Below are 18,742 nucleotides of genomic sequence, written 5' to 3' on the forward strand. Positions count from 1 at the left end.
CGGGATGCCGCCAGCCCGGGGGCGCCCCGCCGAGCCCTGCCTCCCCCCGTGCCCCCTCGCCGGGGTCAGGGCTGCTGCCGGCGACCAGTGTTCGCCCCGGTCCTTACCCTTTGGCTCGTCCATCCGTGCCGGTGCGGGCTCCCTCCTCCCTCTCCCCCTCCTCTTCCTCCCTCAGCCTCCGCCGGCTCTGCGCTGCCTTAGGGAGAGGTGCTCATGAAAATGGGCGCTGTAGTGGTCCATGGCTGTGGGAGGGGTTAGTTTAACTCTACATGACTCAATCCATCCAACTTGCGGGCTGACCTCCCGCGCTCCTCGAGGCGCGGATCCCCGCGGGGCCGCCGCGCTCCCCGCGCCTCGGGCTCCTCCGCCCGGCCCGGGGGTCCCGCCCGGCGCGCGCCCGGGGGGCTACCCGCTGGCTCTGCGGGGGCCGCGGCCTGGAGCAGGGCTGCATGGCTGGTGCCGGGGAGGAGGAGGTGTCATTTCGGCTGCAGAAAGTCTTCTCTAGTCGGCTGGTTCTTTTCGTGTGGGTTTTTGCCTTTTTCTTTTTTTTTTTTTGGTTTGGTTTTCTTTCTTTCTTTTTTTTTTTTTTTTTAAGTTGCATAAGACTGAGCAGATACCCTTAGCACCGGTGAGGTACATGAACTGTCCTGAGAAGACATGACCTTCCTTCTTTCTATCTATGAGGTCCAGCCCACAGCAAAAAAAAACCCCAAAACAGCACAAAAACCAAACCAAAAAACCCCAAACAAAACCCAACCACCAAGCCATGAAAGGAGATGAATCTGCAGTAACTGCTGATAGGTCACCTCCTGCACCTAGCTGCCCCATGGAACGACTCGCACTGCTGGCTGCAGCTCCTGGGGAGCTTCCAGGAAAGCCAATTTTCAACTACTTGTCCGGAAGGCCTGAAGGGACCCCCACCCCCAGATGCCCCCCCACTGCCTTTTACCCTTACGGAGCCCCCCCACACCTCCCAGGTTGACTCCACACAAATAAATACAGGACAGCGCTGGAGGACTCTCAGCAACTTTTCTCTGCAGCCTCTGAAGTTCAGGCCCTTTCCAGGCACCACACATGTCCCCACACCCCTGCCTACGGTTCTGTCAGCCTCCCACCCCAAAGGAGGTTGCCAGCCACCCTGTCTCTTTCATTTCCTTCTCAAAGCAGCAGCCACCAGCTTCCCAGCACCTTCCCTGCTGGTCACCTGGAGGGTGAAGTCACCAGGGCACAAGGCACCACCACCTGCAGCCAGCTGCCATGCCCTGCTCGTGCCAGAGCCAGCTCCACTCTCAGAGATGTCACTTTTACCAACTCATCCTCCTGCTCCTGGGGCTTCTCTTTGCAGCCAGACAAGTGGACATGCTGCCCTGCAGCTGGGCACCACCAGCTTCCAGTTGTCCTAGGGAGAGGCAGGAAGAGCAGGGTCCTGATGCTAGGGACCTGGAAAACCACATCTGGATGTGGGTTTTCAAGTCCCTGCCGTTATTGCAGCCCCATTGCAAACAAAGACCAGCTCTTTCTCCTTCACATTGACCCAGCCTGTATTACTGCAAACTGGTAAGACGATGCTCCTGTTTATAATCTCTCTGGGAACAGGAAAACAGGGATCTACAAAATAAAGCAATCTACACAATTAAGGCTTTAGTGAGTTAAATTCTTTCTGAATTACTGTCAGCTTTGGTTCAAAAATGTAAGTGTTTATCACCTTGGTCAGAAAAATTGGCCTGGGCAGTGCAAATAAGGGAGAACTGATCTTACCTCCAGTGATAATGAGGCAACATTTTTAGAGGGTTTAGCATGGCAGAAGTAATTTTGTCACCTTGAACACCAAATCTTTTAAAAATAAGGGTGTAGTTCATACACCGCTCAGTTAACAAGTGCAACTTTAAAACTCTTCACTGTCATAAACGTCAATTGCACAGATTTATCAGTAAGAAACACTACTGACTTTTTAAAAAAAACTGATAAGAGTATGAGAGCTTATGTACCAGTCACACACTGACTTCTGCAAATCGTATTTTCTGGTAGAGTGTCATCACAAGAAATAAGAGATGCATTAAAAGTGCCACATTAAATGAACTAAACCCCACTGAATAGTAGTTTTAAAAAATACGGTTGGAATTTGGAAATTATTTGCAAATGGCTGTGCTTAGACTCACTCCAGAAGCTCAGCTGGGCTTATGGAAGAGCTCCCCTAAAGGCTGAGGAATTAAAATTTAACAAGTGGAAGATATCTACGGGCCCCCCTCAGAGAAAGGTAGGCATGACTCCACGTCATGTCTAACACCTCTTATGGATGCTCAGACTGATGTATTTCAAGTCCTTTAAAACTGTGTATGTACCTGACAAACTACAATAAGCTCTTTTATACAAGTCTGCCAGTAAGTTTTTTTTTTTTCCTGAGGAAGTTCAGCTTCAAACGGAGACAGAGGAAACCTTTATGGGGAAGGACAGGCCATCATTAGTCAGTGATCATGAAACATGCAGTGCTGTTCTTGCACAAAAGGAAGTTGTCACCTGCAGCATAAGGTCCCTTTGGGAAAGAGTTGCTCTGAACCGTGGTAGTTATGGTCCGCTGCACCTGAAAATACCCAGGTCCTTCAAAGAGCTGCAGGGAACAGATTTCTGAGTTGAAGATGATCTACTTCAAGTGATGGACCAAGAAATACGTGAACAGTATTTCCACAGCTACAGAAGCAGAGAATGACATTGCATGCTATTTTGCAGCCATTTAGTTTGCGTGTAAGAGACAGTGATGAAACAAATTTTCCCCCTTTGGTTCTGAAAAGGAGGGGAAGGGTGGACTTTGTAGCCTCATGTGACATGAGATGCAGACTTCCCCTTCCACAGATGGCCAGATCCATCTAACTAACTAACTAACTGCAATCCACGACCAGCAAAGGGCAACAGCGGATTCTGTGTCGCAGTCATTTCCATAAGAAAAAAACAACCGGATGAAAAAAAAGCAGCCCCGGAGGCAGGCATTTGTACTCCGATAAGGCTCCAGACAGTGTGAAGAGGAAGCTTGAAAACACAGAAGAAAAAAAAAAAAAAAAAAGAGGAAACCGAAGAGCTCAGGATGTAGTTTCCACACATCTTTAGCCAGGGGTAAGAACAGCAAAACAAAGAAGTGCCACTCTTCTACTCCTAGGACAAACCCAAGCATCCTGTGCAACTTCGTAGGAACAAAATACTTCTTAAATATCCATCATCTTCCCAGCCATAGGAAGAGCTTAGTCTCAACCGTCTTGCTCCTCTAAGTTTACACAAGTTGTATGTGTGTTTGTGTGCATCTAAACCCATGAAACTTCATAGGTGTCTCAAATTTGCTGTTTTGTAGATGAGGTATGCTGCCTTTGGGACTCAGAAAAGGAGCAAGAGTGAGCAAGCACTGGGACATATTAACTCCATTTCCAGAAGACAAAAGGAACCAAGGTGATTACACTGGAATCCAGGACCAGAACCTCTTGGCTTTGGGATGGGGAAAGGAAACCGCCTGTAGGAAAAGTCAGTGAGCCTGGGAACAAGCCTACAGGCATTAGAAGCCTTTGTAGCTTGCTTCCACAGAAAGAATCAGTATGAAAACATCTGAAATATTTTAAACAAACAGGCCATCCCATCACCAGTCTCAAGAACAATATCAAAGTCACCTTTCCATGTTTGCTTAGGGGCATGGTCTGGGGGTGTTTAGGTGAGGGCATCAGCCTCAAGAAACTTTGTGTGTAAACACTGGCCTTAGCAGGGATAGGCTGAACAGTCCTCAGGCTTTCCTAGACATTTAGTCCCAGTGTGCTGGCTCATGTCACCACCTTCCAGCTGGCAGCCCTGGGACGAGGGGCAGCAGGTACCCAGCCCTTCATGCCCAGCACCTCTGCAACAGACGATAATTAGTGAACGTCTCCAGAAAGACAGTGAACACATTAAATTGCTGGGACCAGAATTCTCTAAAAAGGGAGGTTGATCCAAGTGATTAGGACAGCTTCCTTCTGGAAAGGAGGGCAGAAAAGAGGGGCCAGGCATTAGAGAAAGAAAAATAACCAAAGTGCTAAAGGTGCTAGGTAATTTTTTTCCCCCCTACAGCTTTCAGCCCCTTGGCCCACTCATCCCACATTGCAATCACCTCAGACTTTGACAGTTTTCACCACACAGCAGACCAAGTCCTCCCCACATCTCCAGGTTTTGCAATAGCTGAAGTTCAAATGCTTAATTTAGATACCCAAAACACTTCCTCTGAAAAGCATACCTCTTGGATGACTCCTGAGGGAACCAACAAACAAGCAACAAGCTATACAATACTTGTGTGCATGGAGCATTATTTTTAAAGAATGCAATTCTCTGAAAAAGGAAGAATTACTTTTGGTATTTAGGAAAAAGATGAGATGGCCTTCAGCTTCAACTTGCTGCAAACAAGTATTGTTCCTTAACCTTAAACATGAAATGCATTTTGTATAAAAGTGACTTAAGTTCCTTTGTTCATCTTACTTCCTTGTCTTGTTTTAAATATTTGTAACCCGCTGCTCAGAGGATACCACTATCCTGTGTCTATACCGATACTCACAGATCTTGTCACCCAAAACCTGTGTATCACCTCTAAGATAACACCTTTTGTACTGTGGTTCTTCTGCACTTTTTTTTTTTTTTTTTACTCGTCAGTAAACATTACTATCACCTCTATCATTCAGCTCCAATACAAGTCCCTTTCATTTCTTTGCTGCTTCTTGCATCAGATCATGTCTCTATTGCCGGTTCCTCTTCTACTTCAGTGTAATTTCCTCAAAGATCCTGATACTATTTTGTTTTTAAGTGCAACAGATAAAATCATTTATCTTGCCTGTTACTCAACCACTACCCTCTTGTGATCTCTACTGACTTTTCTTCTCCATTCATGTTAAAGTTTCATAGCCTCTGTTCATCTCTTATTTTTGTGATATAGGGATCATAGCGCTCAGATGACACATCTGCAGAACAACCTGTTAGTTATTTACTGGTTTTGCGTAAAACCGGTAACAGAATTAGTGATGTTCATTAAAACTGACAAAAAAAAAAGGAAAAAAAAAAGAAAAAAAAAAGAAAAAAAAAAGAGTTATTGCATCTTTTTGTAGAGGCCAATCAGTTTTCTAGTTAGGTTTGTTCTTCCAAACAGTCTTGGCTATTGAAGAAAAACTATTTTTACAAAAGATATGAAACACCCTTATTGTTAAAAATCCACAAAGCTTCCACAAAACATGCAAACAAATTCCCACTCAGCCTCAGAATAACAGAAGCAGCATGAATGATGGGCACTGAAATGTCATTTGAAAGGAGCAGTACCCAAAGGCCTATTCTGAAACACCTTAAACTGCCAATTTAGTTTATGTATTCATTAGGTGTAACTCCATAACAGGCTTGCAATGTGTTATTCTATAAGTTTAACATACTTTCAATACCATTATCTCATAATATCATTAAAGGTTCTATCACTACTTTTATTTAATGTTACAAAGATACATTAACATAGTAAAAGTAAAAACAGTCTTCATGAGCTCTACAGCTTAGTGCAAAAAAAAAGTATACCCTAAGTAGTAATATGTCATATTGGTCATTATCCAAGTACCTAGTTCACAAAACACCTGTTGCTTTTTCTGCTCAGGTTATTTATTGCACCTGCTATATTACCCATGTCAGCTGTAAATATTGTAAACCAAATTCCAGATGATCTTCAGTTTGCTTGGTAATTTTTAATAAAACCATCACAGTCCCAAACATAGGCAACACCCTGCCCTGTAAGTCTGCTTCTCAGATCATTTGTCATCACACACAGCACGTTGGTACTCCCCTGCTAGAAACAGAGCTCTTGGTTTTCCTTCCAAGCAAGCGCAAATAGAGCTAGGCATAAGTATTATTACTGGGTTTTAGCGGGTTCGTTAGTGTTGGAGGTATTTCCAAATCCTTTGATCTTTTATTCTTATGGTTTGCATCTTTTAGTATCTTTGTATTGTTTTACCTGACAGGAGTGGCAGACAATCCCTAATAATGGCTTACCAAAGCAAAAATTTCCAACTTTCCGATGTTCTCACAGAGCAGGGAGCCCTCACTGGCTACACAGGACAGAGTTCTTAGGAGCAGCTAATAACAATCTTCATCTCTTTAGTCTCACTTTTAATATTATGGGGCTACCAATACCTAGAAAAGAAAGGAGCTCTGTAAAATGGGATGGGTGAGGCTAATAAAAAGAGCCTCCAGTAGAAGAAAGTAGAAGTGAAGAAAAAGACAGCAAAAATATCCTTATCCTCAAAGATCTAAGAGGCTATAAGAAGAAAAAGTGAAGAAAGTATCAGGACAATCAGTAGTAAACGTAACATGACTAAGGGATAGCAAGTATCAGTTACCCCGTCTAACAAACAAAACTTCAAACTCCCAAAATCAGTAAAGGAGAGAAACAAAATATGAAAAAGAAATTAACAATATGCATATAGGCTTTCAATAATTGCTATATTAAGACTGAAGAAAGGAAATGTACTACCTCATCTGTAATACATACAGCTCATCTGTATGGTTTTATGACTAAAGTTAATTTTTGTCCTGTTAAATCCTAATTTAGCATGCAACAACATTGCTAGCAAAACAAATATACAATCATCCCAAAGCAGCTATTTTCAAAAGAGAACTGTGCATATTTAAACCAGGTTAAGTCACTCAATTTTAATATTTCTTCAAAAGAAGAAAAGTAGACAGAACGTGGAAAATATGCATAAAAAGGAAAAGAAAAACTTTAAAATAAATACTTTTAAAAATGCCTGAATTCAGCCCGACTACCCACTCACCCTCTGTTAAGTGATCTATTCTTTAATAAGGGAGCATCCGCAGAAGAAAGCCAGTGGCAGCACATAGACACATTGTCCATCAGATGTCATTCAGTCAATAGCAGAAGAGAAGCTGACTGCATCCACCCGGAGGGACTATCTGAAGACACTGGCAAAAAGGGAGATACCTTAAAAATCCCAACCATTTCTAATTTGCATGCTTGTTAACCATAGCCATAAATATACCCATGATAATTCAGCCCACCTGTTTTGCTGTGTTCTAGAAGCATAAAATGCTCTCCTTCTAACAGAGCTACAAAAGTAAGCTTTGCTGTGGGAAGTAATTAAGCACCAGTTTGTGTTTGATTATTGACTATACTTTATCAAAAAGGAATCCACTAAATCTTTGCAACAGTATAAGCCTATTTACACCCCACCTCGTTTCAGTACATGCCTTCTCCAAGTTTATGCATGTCCACGAGCACCACAGAGAACTATCTATAGAGACGTGAGTTCTCAGATATTTTCAGACTTGCTCTCAAATTCTCACTATGAGATTTCTCTCCATGTGAATTTATGTATGCCTTACACGGCTTTGCATACAAGCATTTCAGTGTGGTCATCTTTCTTTAGTCTCTGGGAGGTTTCATGTTCCTTTCTAGTTTTGTACTTCAGTAGACTGACAAAAATGGGGAGAAAAAGGAGACTTCAGAGAAGTCCTGAATTTTAGAAAATACAGTATCTTAGTTTACTGGCAATTGACATTTATTTCTGCCACAGGCTCTAGTATTTTTGCCTTACATAAAGTCTTCTTCACTCCATTTCAGTTCTCTTTGAATTAGCTGAAAAAATGAAGTAACACTACATTTAAAGCAAACAAATTTTTATTTTTTGGTACTTTCATTGACTCATAAATTTTGGGGAAAAGGTTAAGTTTGATCATTTCCAGTTGTGTCAAGCTTAACACTTAATTCAAAGTTGAGAGACTATTTTATTTTATGAAATACAGTATTTGTGCATATATTAATAAGGGAAAAAATCAGTCTAGGGTCCATAGATTCATGTATATTGACTGCATGTTATGAATGGCTTTCCAGTCCTATTTCTCTCAGTGGACTTCCCCCTTTTCCCACTACCAACTACAAGTGATTAACTTCAATGCTGTGTTGTATGTACAGGTCTGCCTTCTTACTAAACACACCTAGATGATTTCAAAGCAAATTTACCTTTTTCTTCTTGAGCTCTTCTATATACCAAAATGTATGCTGTAATCATTCATCATGCAGGAAGCATAATTTATCCACTTTTTCCATGAATGCATCTCCAACTTGGCATCCAGTTTAAACTGTCATTTGTATTGTCAGTGTTTTCCCTGTATAGTCTCAACAGTGTCTTCACCTACTTAAATGTGTAAGTATATTCTTATCCAACAGTCCTGGTTCTAGAAATAGCCTTTCTACATCTCCCAGCATCATCAGATGGCCAAGTGTTTTCAAACTGAAAGTATTTTTTTCTGAAGTTAAATATGTCAGTATCTCTCATGCTGTCATTAAATTAACGCTTCAAAACCTCCAACTTGTCTGACTACGACAGCATCAATAAAACAAATTCTATCAATTATCTATTTAATAAACTATTTTCTATAATAGTGATTCCAGTTTTTCAGTTATATCAATATTTTTCAGTATCATTTCAGTATATAGGTAATAGTTATTGCGGTATTTCACCCAAACATCCTTTGGAAAAAGGAAGTTACAAAGGGGATGAAATTCTATGAACAGGTAGGAAAGTAGGCAGAAGGAAAGATTTAAGTCTGAAAAAATATTCCCACCTGAAAAGATTCATGAAGGACTAGGCAAATATGCTTGACTGGTTTTTTAAGTAATTGCAGCACAAGAGTTTCTTTTCCAAGGAAACTCACATCTCAAAAGCTCTTGTGCAACCTGCTTTCTGGCACAAGGAGTTTTTTTGCCTCACAAATCAGGTACCTTAACTAGCTTAGTTACAGACTAGCAGGCTCTGAAATCAGTTCTCATCTGCAAAGACCCTGTTACTTGCATGGTGCTACCCTTCCCCAGGCGTGCTCGCCATGCTTGGAATAAGGCATTTCCACCCATCTGCGTCCTGCCGGTGATATTTCCAGCAGATAATTCATTCTACGGCAGCAATTGCACTCACAAAGCAAAAAGCTTGTCCCCTCACCGACAGCTCTGGGTGACACTGGGGTAGGGAGGGGGGCACAGCTGGGTAGGACATCAACTGCTGCCTCCCGGCTCAGCCCTGGCTTCATGCTGGGCAGCGGAGCCCCCCTGCACCCAGCAGGGCCCTGCGAGGGACAGATAACTGCTGACAGCCACAGGCAGTTGGCTGTGAGCAGATTGTCATTTAAACAGTCTGCAGGACAAATACCCGACACATGCAGCAGCCTGGCTGTCACGCTTCTAGGATAGCCGGTCTGTTATCTGGATCACAGGCTGACAGCGGGCCTTCGTGTGACATAGCCAATACATGGAAATACAACATGCAAAAAACTAATTTCAGAGGTCTAAAAGCATTATCTGAGCCGAGAGGCACATCAATTCCATTAATTTTTGGTTTTCAGTCTAGTTTCAATCTACTTCTTAAAAGACTCTGGAGCATGAAAATAGGGTAAAAAGTTAATTCAATGAATAAATTCTAGTTTCAAACCCACTAGAAAAAAATGTCAATTTTCAAACTTCTTAACTTGCATTTCAAATTTCTTAAAAGTTTACATGGACCTTCTTTCTCTAAATTGATGACTGGTCTTTAAAGAGCTGTGGGTCATTAAGCAAAGTTTTTGGACCAACGCTAAGAGCTGCAAAAGAGAGCAACTGCCTGTGGAAGTTACTGATTTCATTTCTGTTCTCTTTCACACAGAGCAGACTTCCTCTGAACTCAGCTGTGTCTACTGGAACAACATTACATCACAGAAAATCTAACATGCTAAAAATATATCCTGTAGGTATAATCTTAATTATGCTTAGGTTAAAAAGATTTAGTAACCTTGGAGATAGAAAACAGTGTAGAAATGATTATTTTTAGCATCAAGGAACTTCTCCAAGCAACAATACCACACAGCGTAAAAATATACCAGGTCAGTACACTTTGGAGATTTCAAGTGTTTCATCCTCTTATGGGCTAAGCTACAGTCCTATTAACTTAAACGATATTACCCTGGAACACTTCCCATCCACGCACCCTACCCCCCAATTCATAGTCTGTATAACCAAAGAAATTACAGACATGCAAAGACATACAGGAACTTTAAGCATACCGTCTTTACAAACTGAGCTTGAATCGACAACAATGGAATTTTCAACTTGTTTTCAAGACACCCATCTGCTGCTTTAAATATAATTTGCAATACTGAGAGCAAAAGCTCCAAGTGACAGCCTGACCTTGGGTTGAAGAGGACAGTAATTTCTCCAGGGTCCCATGTTTGCTGGAACGTTCCTCATACCTTAAAGTCCTCAGGCTATAGTCACAGGCAGAAGTAGTCTCAGCAAGAGTGCTATGGCATCAACAATCCACATTATTTGCTCCTGTTAAATCATGTTTGTGTACCAATAGTCTCCCCAAGCTCCTCCTTCCCTTATGAATATGCCAAGCTGGTTTGCTGGGCAAACACAGCACACGCCAGCCCTTCCCATCTCCTAACTGGGTAACAAGTGCAAGTGTGTGAGTGTATGTGACTGTAGGAGGAAATAATGGAAAGTACCGTGTATCTGTTGATATCAGCTTGTTTATAGTATTAGCAGCTTCATTTCTGCTAAATAAAGGAGAAATTCTAATACTGGTAGAGAGAATCTCCCTGACTTGATGCCCTACCAGGGAAATGCATCGCATAGCGATACTTGCCTAACCTTTGTTAGCTGTGAAAAGAAACCCTAGTTTCTTTTGCTCGTAGTTCAGAACAAACAAAACAATTTCAATGCTTAGTGACAAAGCCTAAGCGGAAGTCTATACACTGAAGATTTATTAACAAAAAGATTTACCAGAAGGACATAAGTGGATATCCATCATTAATATCCAGCATTTCCCAAAATGCTCAGATTTTTCATGGCCTTGTTTCCCTCACGTAACACCAACTTTCGCATGCTGAGCAACTGCTGAGGTTTCCCAGCCATCAAGGGTGGGTTGCAGTCTCCTCCACCAAAAAAATCAATGTGAGCAGGCTGAGAAAAAACGAACAGCCCTGGAAACGCGGAGGTCGGCTCCTCTCTGGAGCTGTGCCACTGTACACTGCCGCAGTAGCTGGCACATGCTTCAACATATTAAGAAAACAGACTTTAAGACAGCTTGGTTTAAATGGAGGCAAAATTAAATACTTAACACAGGAACAATAGGGTTCTTTGTGGCAGGGAAAAATATTTTTTCCTGCGAGTGCTGGCAGACTAGCTTGTCTATTCTGCTTCTCTTTGCTCCGAGTGCCTTTCATTATTATTATTTTTTATACTGTTTCAAAGAACAGTCTGGAATTCAGGGAAAAGCATTACCTACCACTGTGACACAGGCCTGCCTAGCAATATAAGATAGGGAAATGCATTTTCCCAAAGCAGCCTCTCACTTAAGTTTACCAGGCTCCTGGAATAGCTGCCGGGGGGGGGGGGTGGGGGGGGGTGGGGGTGGGGGGGGGTGGGGGTGTGGGGGTGTGGGGTGTGAGGGGAGGGGGGCTACATTAGCATGTACAAACACAAACACTGCCAGCCTCAAGCTGTTAGTCTTTTCTTACACAGTTCCCATTGCTATCCTTCAGTTCCTGCCTCAGCATTAATTTTTCTTTCATTTTTTAAACGTTTCTCTTTTCTTTGCTCCCTCCCCCATCTTTTGGTTGCTCTTTCCCTTTTAAGTACTCACTTCTCTCACTTCCTAATAGTCCTTTTCTCTCAAAACAATATATTCTCTCTTCATATGTTTCCATCAGGCTTTTTCATCTGAGTTTTTAATCTATTTCTTTTCTCTGGAGAAGATTTAGGGCATCTCCTATTTGTTTCAATTGGTGTGCTTTTATGTTTAAGAAATTCTGAATGAAGTGCTGCTAAACTAAGTTTAAAGCATGAAGACTTGTTCTACTTTAGAAAAACAGTAATAACATTGCTTTAAATTGTTTCCAGATGTAGTTTATAAGGCTAAATCAAATATGACAGCATCTACAGTATACCAGAGTATTTCATCACTGCTCTAAATGACCCTAGCTGAGACCTCGCAAACATTTTGCACATATCTAAGTTACTTATCTTTTGAAACATAGTAACAATAGCAGCAATGGACAGCTATGACAAGCTGAAGGTTTACTGCATAATGCAGTCATTTATGAAAAGAGTCGTTTTGCCTGCATTTCTTATATAGCAAGATTTATAATTTAAAAAGTAATTTAAAAGTTATTTTGATGAAATTATTTTATTGGTCACCTGCAGAAGGCTAGTATTTACTGCCTTAGTTTTTAGAGTAGTTGCTAGTGTTCTAATAAGTGCACTCTTAAACTACAGAATATTGTTCGTATCCTCACTAGTAGTTAATTCTTTACATGAAGGAGCCAGTTGCAGCTGTTGATTTTTTTCATTTTTTTCCTCATTTTTTTTCCCCTTTTTTCACCTCAAGGTGTGAATCCAAAAATTCTGTGGATTGACCCAATTTCCAGGTGACTCACTGGGGCACAGGAATAGCAAAATGCAGGAATGCAGTATTTACATTAAAATTATTTATTTAGACCCACGTCTGTACAAGTCTCCCAGTAAATGAGAATTGTACTGGAATTCTTAACAGGTAGTTTTCATCACTTCTTTCTTGTGGAAGTGGGATATTTATGATCCATCCTTTAAGTTTCATTTAATAAAGACAACGTGACCCTACCATTAATTTACAGGAGGGAAGGACTGATCGCCTTGCAGTTGGTATCACCTCCCCACACTCACCCAGTTCTGCTCACTATCCCTTTTTTACCTTTTTGCTCTCATTTCAGTATCCCTTTCCAGGTAGCCTTCTGTACCTTTAGCATCCTTGTGAATCCATCAGCCAAGCAGCTCTTGAATAAACCAGCTTTGAGTCCTTCCCTCAATTACACTTCATTAAGGAAATCTATAAACCTACCTTATCCTCTAAGGAACTGTTAACATGACTACAAAAAGAAAAAAAACAAGGCTAAGACAAGCAATAAAAGAAATCCTGCAACACAAAATCCCGATGCCATTCAGCCAAACACTGTCCCTCAGGCACTTCTCACCGAGTCCTGATCTTACTCCCTCAACCGCAATTCAAAAAAAAAAAATCGCAGTTCAAGCGCAATGCAGGACTTCAGCCAAAATCCAGCACAAGGGTAGAAGAACATTGGTCATTCAGGCTGGAGTTGGAAACTTGAAACAAATGGCAGCCAAGTCACCTCCTCGAGTGCCACTGCACAGGACACTGACTGCAGTAACCGGGCTGCCATGTGGCCAGGGGACCGATCTGAACCCAGATCACTGTTGGAACATTTACAAGTTGTGAGATTCATGAAGAGATAGCTTATGTAAAAAAAATAATATTCCTGCTGTAATGTTCAAGATTCTTAACTAAAGTAAAAAAAAAACAGAACAAACCAAGCAGGATTAAGCTGCTCTTTGATTGCCTGTTTCTTTAGTCTCCTAATTCAGGGTGTCTATAGGCCTTTTCTTATTTCCTCTGCAGGAAAGAAAAATAAAACAAAAAGCATTGCCCAGGTGGTGCAGCGGAATATTGTGATTTCTTGTGATATGACCACATGCCTCTGCTAGGCCTATGGTCTTTTACAGACAGAGGTGGGACAGTGTTTGAGAAACATCTCCAAAGTACAGTGCTTTCCAGGATTGTCTGTACCTCCCGCAGCTGTTCACAGCTGTTTAAAGCCTCACCAACACTAAAATTGTCTTTGCTTTTATCAGAGTGGCATTTTTGCAATTTCTTGGAAAGAAAAAAGCATCCCTTTGGAATTTAAATCACTTCTCAGGGGAAACTCAGAGACAGGAGCTTGCCCAAAGCTGTGCAAGTATCTGCACTAAAGAGCTGCAAATGCAACTGTGCAACATGCCCATGTGGGCTGTATTGAAGGCGTACAAGTGTCATACAGCTCATCCACTGCGGGGACTGTATCCCTCGCTAACGGGTGACTTAGCCAGACCTCATATTTGGTCAATGAGCATCCATGGGTTAACAGACAGTTGCAGCTCACTGTTTTTCTGCAGCATAAAGCAACCCAGGAGCAGTTTGGTCCATGCTTTTGGGCAGCTCCAGGTTGCAAAAGCCTCCTGGGTTGAGGGCTGCCCTGCAGGCTGCCTGCAGCTGGCCAAGTGGGCTGTGCAAACGGTCAGAAACACACGGGATAGATCCATCCAGACATTTTGTCTGTCTTAGTTTGTGCCATCCTGCTTCCAGAATATCTGTCCCATATAAACATGTTTTGATGTGTAAACACTATTGGATGTAAACAAATTTGCTGCAAGTTCCATGGCAAAGCAGCAAGAGATTCCTCCATTCCACCACAGTCAGCACCAGCACACCAACATCAGGGGTGACATGACACTCTCTTCCCCCTCAGGATGCATTTTGAGTTAAGTTTGACCTGGTGGGAGCTTTGGAAGCACTCTAGGTCTGCTGCTGCTTCAGTCTAGCTCACTGCGATAACCTGCACTGAAGTTCATCACTTAAAGTTGATATAGGTTAAAACTGGCCAGTTGGAGGTGTAATATTGGGCTTGGTGTTTTCTGGATGTGGAAATTCAACAGTATAATAAAAGGGAACCAAAACACAAACTTGCTTGAACTTCTCCCATTTACCTGCATGGCTTACATGAAGTTTAGCTTGTAAAATCTTTTTATTTGCAATAGAGTTTCCCATTATTATCACATTTCAGAGCTGCATGTGATAGTTCCTAAAAGGCTTACTGCTTTTATGTCAGATTGGGAATTACTTATGTACTGTATTATCAAGTACCTCATAAACTAATATATATATATATATAAATTTAAACATATAATTACTTTTTAAGCTTAAAGCCTCACTGTCTGATTTGAAAGAAAATTAAGCAGTAGATGCTTCCTCCCCCTCTTCCCACAGCAAATGGGAAGTAAAGAAAATACAGCTGCAGATGCAAAAAAATTAGAAATATTTCAAGAATTTTACTGCAAGCATGATTCTATTTTCTTCAAGGAGACGATGGTAAAAGTAAACAAAAAAGATGTTGCAGGGGGATAGGTCAGGAAGCAGTTTTCAACTTAAATATCTGGGGTGACTTAAGGCTGAGAGAGGTGGTTAGCAAAAAGTTTTCCAAATAAAACATTTCTAAATAGAAGAAAACCCAGTATTCTGAGATATTTAAAAGCTGTTGGTAGCTGAATGCTAACATACTTCTGTGTGCTCCAAGATTTGTTTAACTCGCATTCAAAACTTCTTTGATATGCACTATGCCAAAACACTAATTCTCCATGAAAAAAAGTAGTAAGACTGAGTTATGTTCATAGGTTTTACTGTAGTGACTAGATATTAATATTGCAGACTGAATACAATAATAAAGCTTGTTTAAAGTAAGAGTCACCAGAAGATGTGCATATAAGAGTGAGGCAATGATTTAGAGTGCCCCATGGTGACATCAGGCATGCCAGTTAACTACTTCACAAACTAATTTTTCAGCCATAATTTTTTGGCTTTAAAAAAATATATTATTTTTTTCCCACCAATATGCTGGTTTAAGCAATGTAAGTTTTAATCAAAATATTTGCTCTGGCTAATAATTTTATGATCTTGCTACTGACATGTTAGCAACCCTCCAGCCTCCAGTAGAGAGCTCCCCCAGTATGGCAACACTGGGCAGAACTCTGCCAGTACCATGATGGGAAGGCTTTGAGATCTTCGGTCTCTTGACTACAAGTGGTGTATTAATAATTCCACCGCCTAAACACAACTTGGCCAGCATACACAGCATTGGCACTCACAACGATTTGTGTATGTAGTGTACAAATGTAGAAATAGTGCTAAAGACCTGGTTTAAACCTAACAATATAAATAAATATTAATTACATGCAAGTACTTTTTTTTTTTTTTTTTTAACCTTAACCTTATTCCTAGTCTGTTCCCTTCAGCCTGTGAACATTTTTACTATGCAGCTTCCAGGGGTTTTTATGCCAGTATGCTGTGTTTAACTTCACACACTCTAGTAAGGTACAGTGTGCAGGTTTGAATGCAATTAATATGTCAGAAAAATCTTTATCACAGTAACAAATCCAGACCAGTTTAGCAAAAATCTAAAAAAACCCCAGAACAATATAACTTGAAGAAAGTGTCTCTTTAAGGTTTAACACTATCATTTGAAATTCCAATGTTTAATTGTTAAATTTATTATTTAAACAAATAAATAGCTCCCCCAACTTTGGTAAGTTTCCTTGAAGGGCTTAAATTTTACAGCGTATTTCCAAGGCTGCAGTTCTGTTGCTTTTGAATTTTCACTTACATTAAATCACTGAAGAAAGTTGCCTATACAGGGCCCTAAATATTCAGTGAGTTGCATTTTCCCTACTTGAGTTTATTACGCTAACTTTCTGACATTAATCATTGTCTCAATTTCCCTTCAAAATAAAGAAGTGCAAATGCACTGTTTCTGGAAACTCTCACAAGAATATATGAGAAAAGAAGCCAATTTTATTATATCTTAGAGATGCTATCATGGGGAGAAGTTAAATGATAAAATGATAATGATAAATGAGTTTTGTAGTAGAGCTTCTGTAATTAGTAGTTTCATTTCAAGTGATAGCCACTAAAATCTAAATGATGTAATTTTTTTCCCCATAGCTTAGGCAGTCTTTTAATGATTAAAGACGGAAAGGTTAATTTCACTTTTTTCATGCTAAGTTAAAGAAACTTTTAACAACACATTAACCGTTTGTACTGCATAACTTATCCAGTTTCCTACAGTGTTTACAAAGATAGAAATCCCACGCTGAACTACCTGAACACCTACCAACATTCAAGCAAGCAGAGTCATCAATGGAACAGAGGGAGCTGGTTATATAGGGGTATGTAAACACAGCTACAAGGAAATAACTTTGTTATATAAAGCTCCTGACTGAAATAAGCCATTGCACCTGTAAGTAACGTTGGCCACAAACCGAACTCATCAGCAGTCAATGCTGTAGAGAAAGGTTCAAATTTTACATTACTCCACATTTACAGCATCAGTCCATGGTTATTAAATAACTTTGCGTCAGCAGCTCGTCATCTGTCCTGTTCCTGCAGGTATATTAAACATGTTGAACACAGGTGTGGCAACGTTCTGTATAAACCATACACTAGCTGGTTACGTGTGTCAGCGTGCCGACCTCAGGCTCTTCACGGCTCCCAAGTCAGTAAAACTTATGTTTGATATCCACTGTCTTACATTCACTTATATCCACTGGCTCCTCTGCCGAGGCATGTTCCTTAAAAGCTAGAACAACTGATCTTTTCCTGGGCTTGGAATTTACCCTTACCATCCCTGGTGAGAGTAATCCCCACACAACTTGCCTTGGTCAGTCTTTCTCATCAACAGCTTTTGTTTTTTAATGGTTATGTACAGACACTGCTGTGTGCACCTCACCTGCATCAGGCCTTGCTACACCGGTCTGTGACTGTGCGAGCCCGTGTCCCAGGCTGGGATGCTGCAGGGGGGAGCACCTTGGCCCTGCAAAATCTGAAAGGCTGCTGAAGCAGTAAAAGTTTCCCGGGGTTTGAGGATGGTACCACACTGCCACCCTCAGCAGGAACAGCAAATCATCATCCTTTCAAAAGGGAAAGGAGAAAATCATCTTGAATTTGATTTCAGTGCATAATAGCCCCATCTCCCACCCACCCACCGTGTGCATCGCTACCATAAGCATTGCACATCAGGGAATAAAAAGTTGAAGCACCTGCAGCAGTAAAGCTTGCTGTGGTCTGCTCAGGCTGCTCGTGGATATGGGAAGACAAGAGGTACTGATGAACTGAGGAGCAATTGCAGTGCCAAGTAGTCTGCCGTAATCTCCAACAAACAGCTTTGACACGTCTTTTTCATAAACACACAGTGATTGAAAATAAGTCAGAACTGACTCTTTTTTTTCCATTGTATAAGCATATGGAAACAGGCATCCAGGAAAACCAGTATTGTATAGTATATATTTGATATTAAAACATTACACTAGATGTTTTGCTGACATAACGTACACTTTAGAAATCATTATCCTATGTACTTTAAATACTATATATAACCTTACTTTTCAGATAACTTGCACCAGTTCAGCAGAGCACATGTTTTAATTGAAGTATTCATCTTGGAATTAACTGTGATTTCTCATTCACTTCAGTATGTGCCAACACTTATAAAGAAGTACAAACCCTGTGGTTTCAGAAACGTTTAGTAACTTCCACTTATTTCAAGCCTATATCCCTTTTCCACCCTGCACTCTGTATATTTCTCTATTCAATCGTTACATTTCAGGGCAAAGAGTAGTGCCTGTACAGACCTGATTTCTGTTCACACTTATGTCTGCTTTGCTCTCTAATGAACATTTGAGACTCTTCAGTAAGACACAGGCAGATACATAACAGTGTCAGAGGTGTAATCTATGAATAAGAGTGTGATATTACAAAAATATTTTTGGTCAGAACTCACATTTTAATTTTCTTTTCGTATTTCTGTCTTACAAGTTGATCAGAAAAACAATAGCCAGTAAGAAAACTGGCAGAACAGAGTAAACTAGAATTGCAGCTTGGGCCAAACTCCTCCCATTTCATACCTGTATTATATTATAGACCTAAAATATATTAATGTACTGTAAATGATATTTTCCTTAAAAATTGCTGTTTTACATGACAGCAGCAGATGAAATAATTTAAGTAGCTTTTATTCACAGAAAGCAGACAGTATTCCATATTCACCTCCAGGAGGCAAATTTTCAAATTTCAAGTTTCACAGCTAC

General features: G+C 40.8%; 1 long non-coding RNA gene across 1 annotated transcript; it reads right to left on the reverse strand.

The window, feature by feature from the left end:
• Positions 1 to 988: 988 nt before the first annotated feature.
• Positions 989 to 10,480, reverse strand: LOC129736762 (uncharacterized). The gene is made up of 3 exons (XR_008733809.1): positions 10,264 to 10,480; positions 6,804 to 6,951; positions 989 to 1,399 (listed from the first exon to the last, which is right to left on the reverse strand). It is a non-coding gene; the product is annotated as an uncharacterized LOC129736762 (long non-coding RNA).
• Between the last annotated feature and the right edge of the window lie 8,262 nt (positions 10,481 to 18,742).

The sequence above is a fragment of the Falco cherrug genome, chromosome 9, assembly GCF_023634085.1.
Source record: "Falco cherrug isolate bFalChe1 chromosome 9, bFalChe1.pri, whole genome shotgun sequence".
NCBI lineage: Eukaryota > Metazoa > Chordata > Aves > Falconiformes > Falconidae > Falco > Falco cherrug.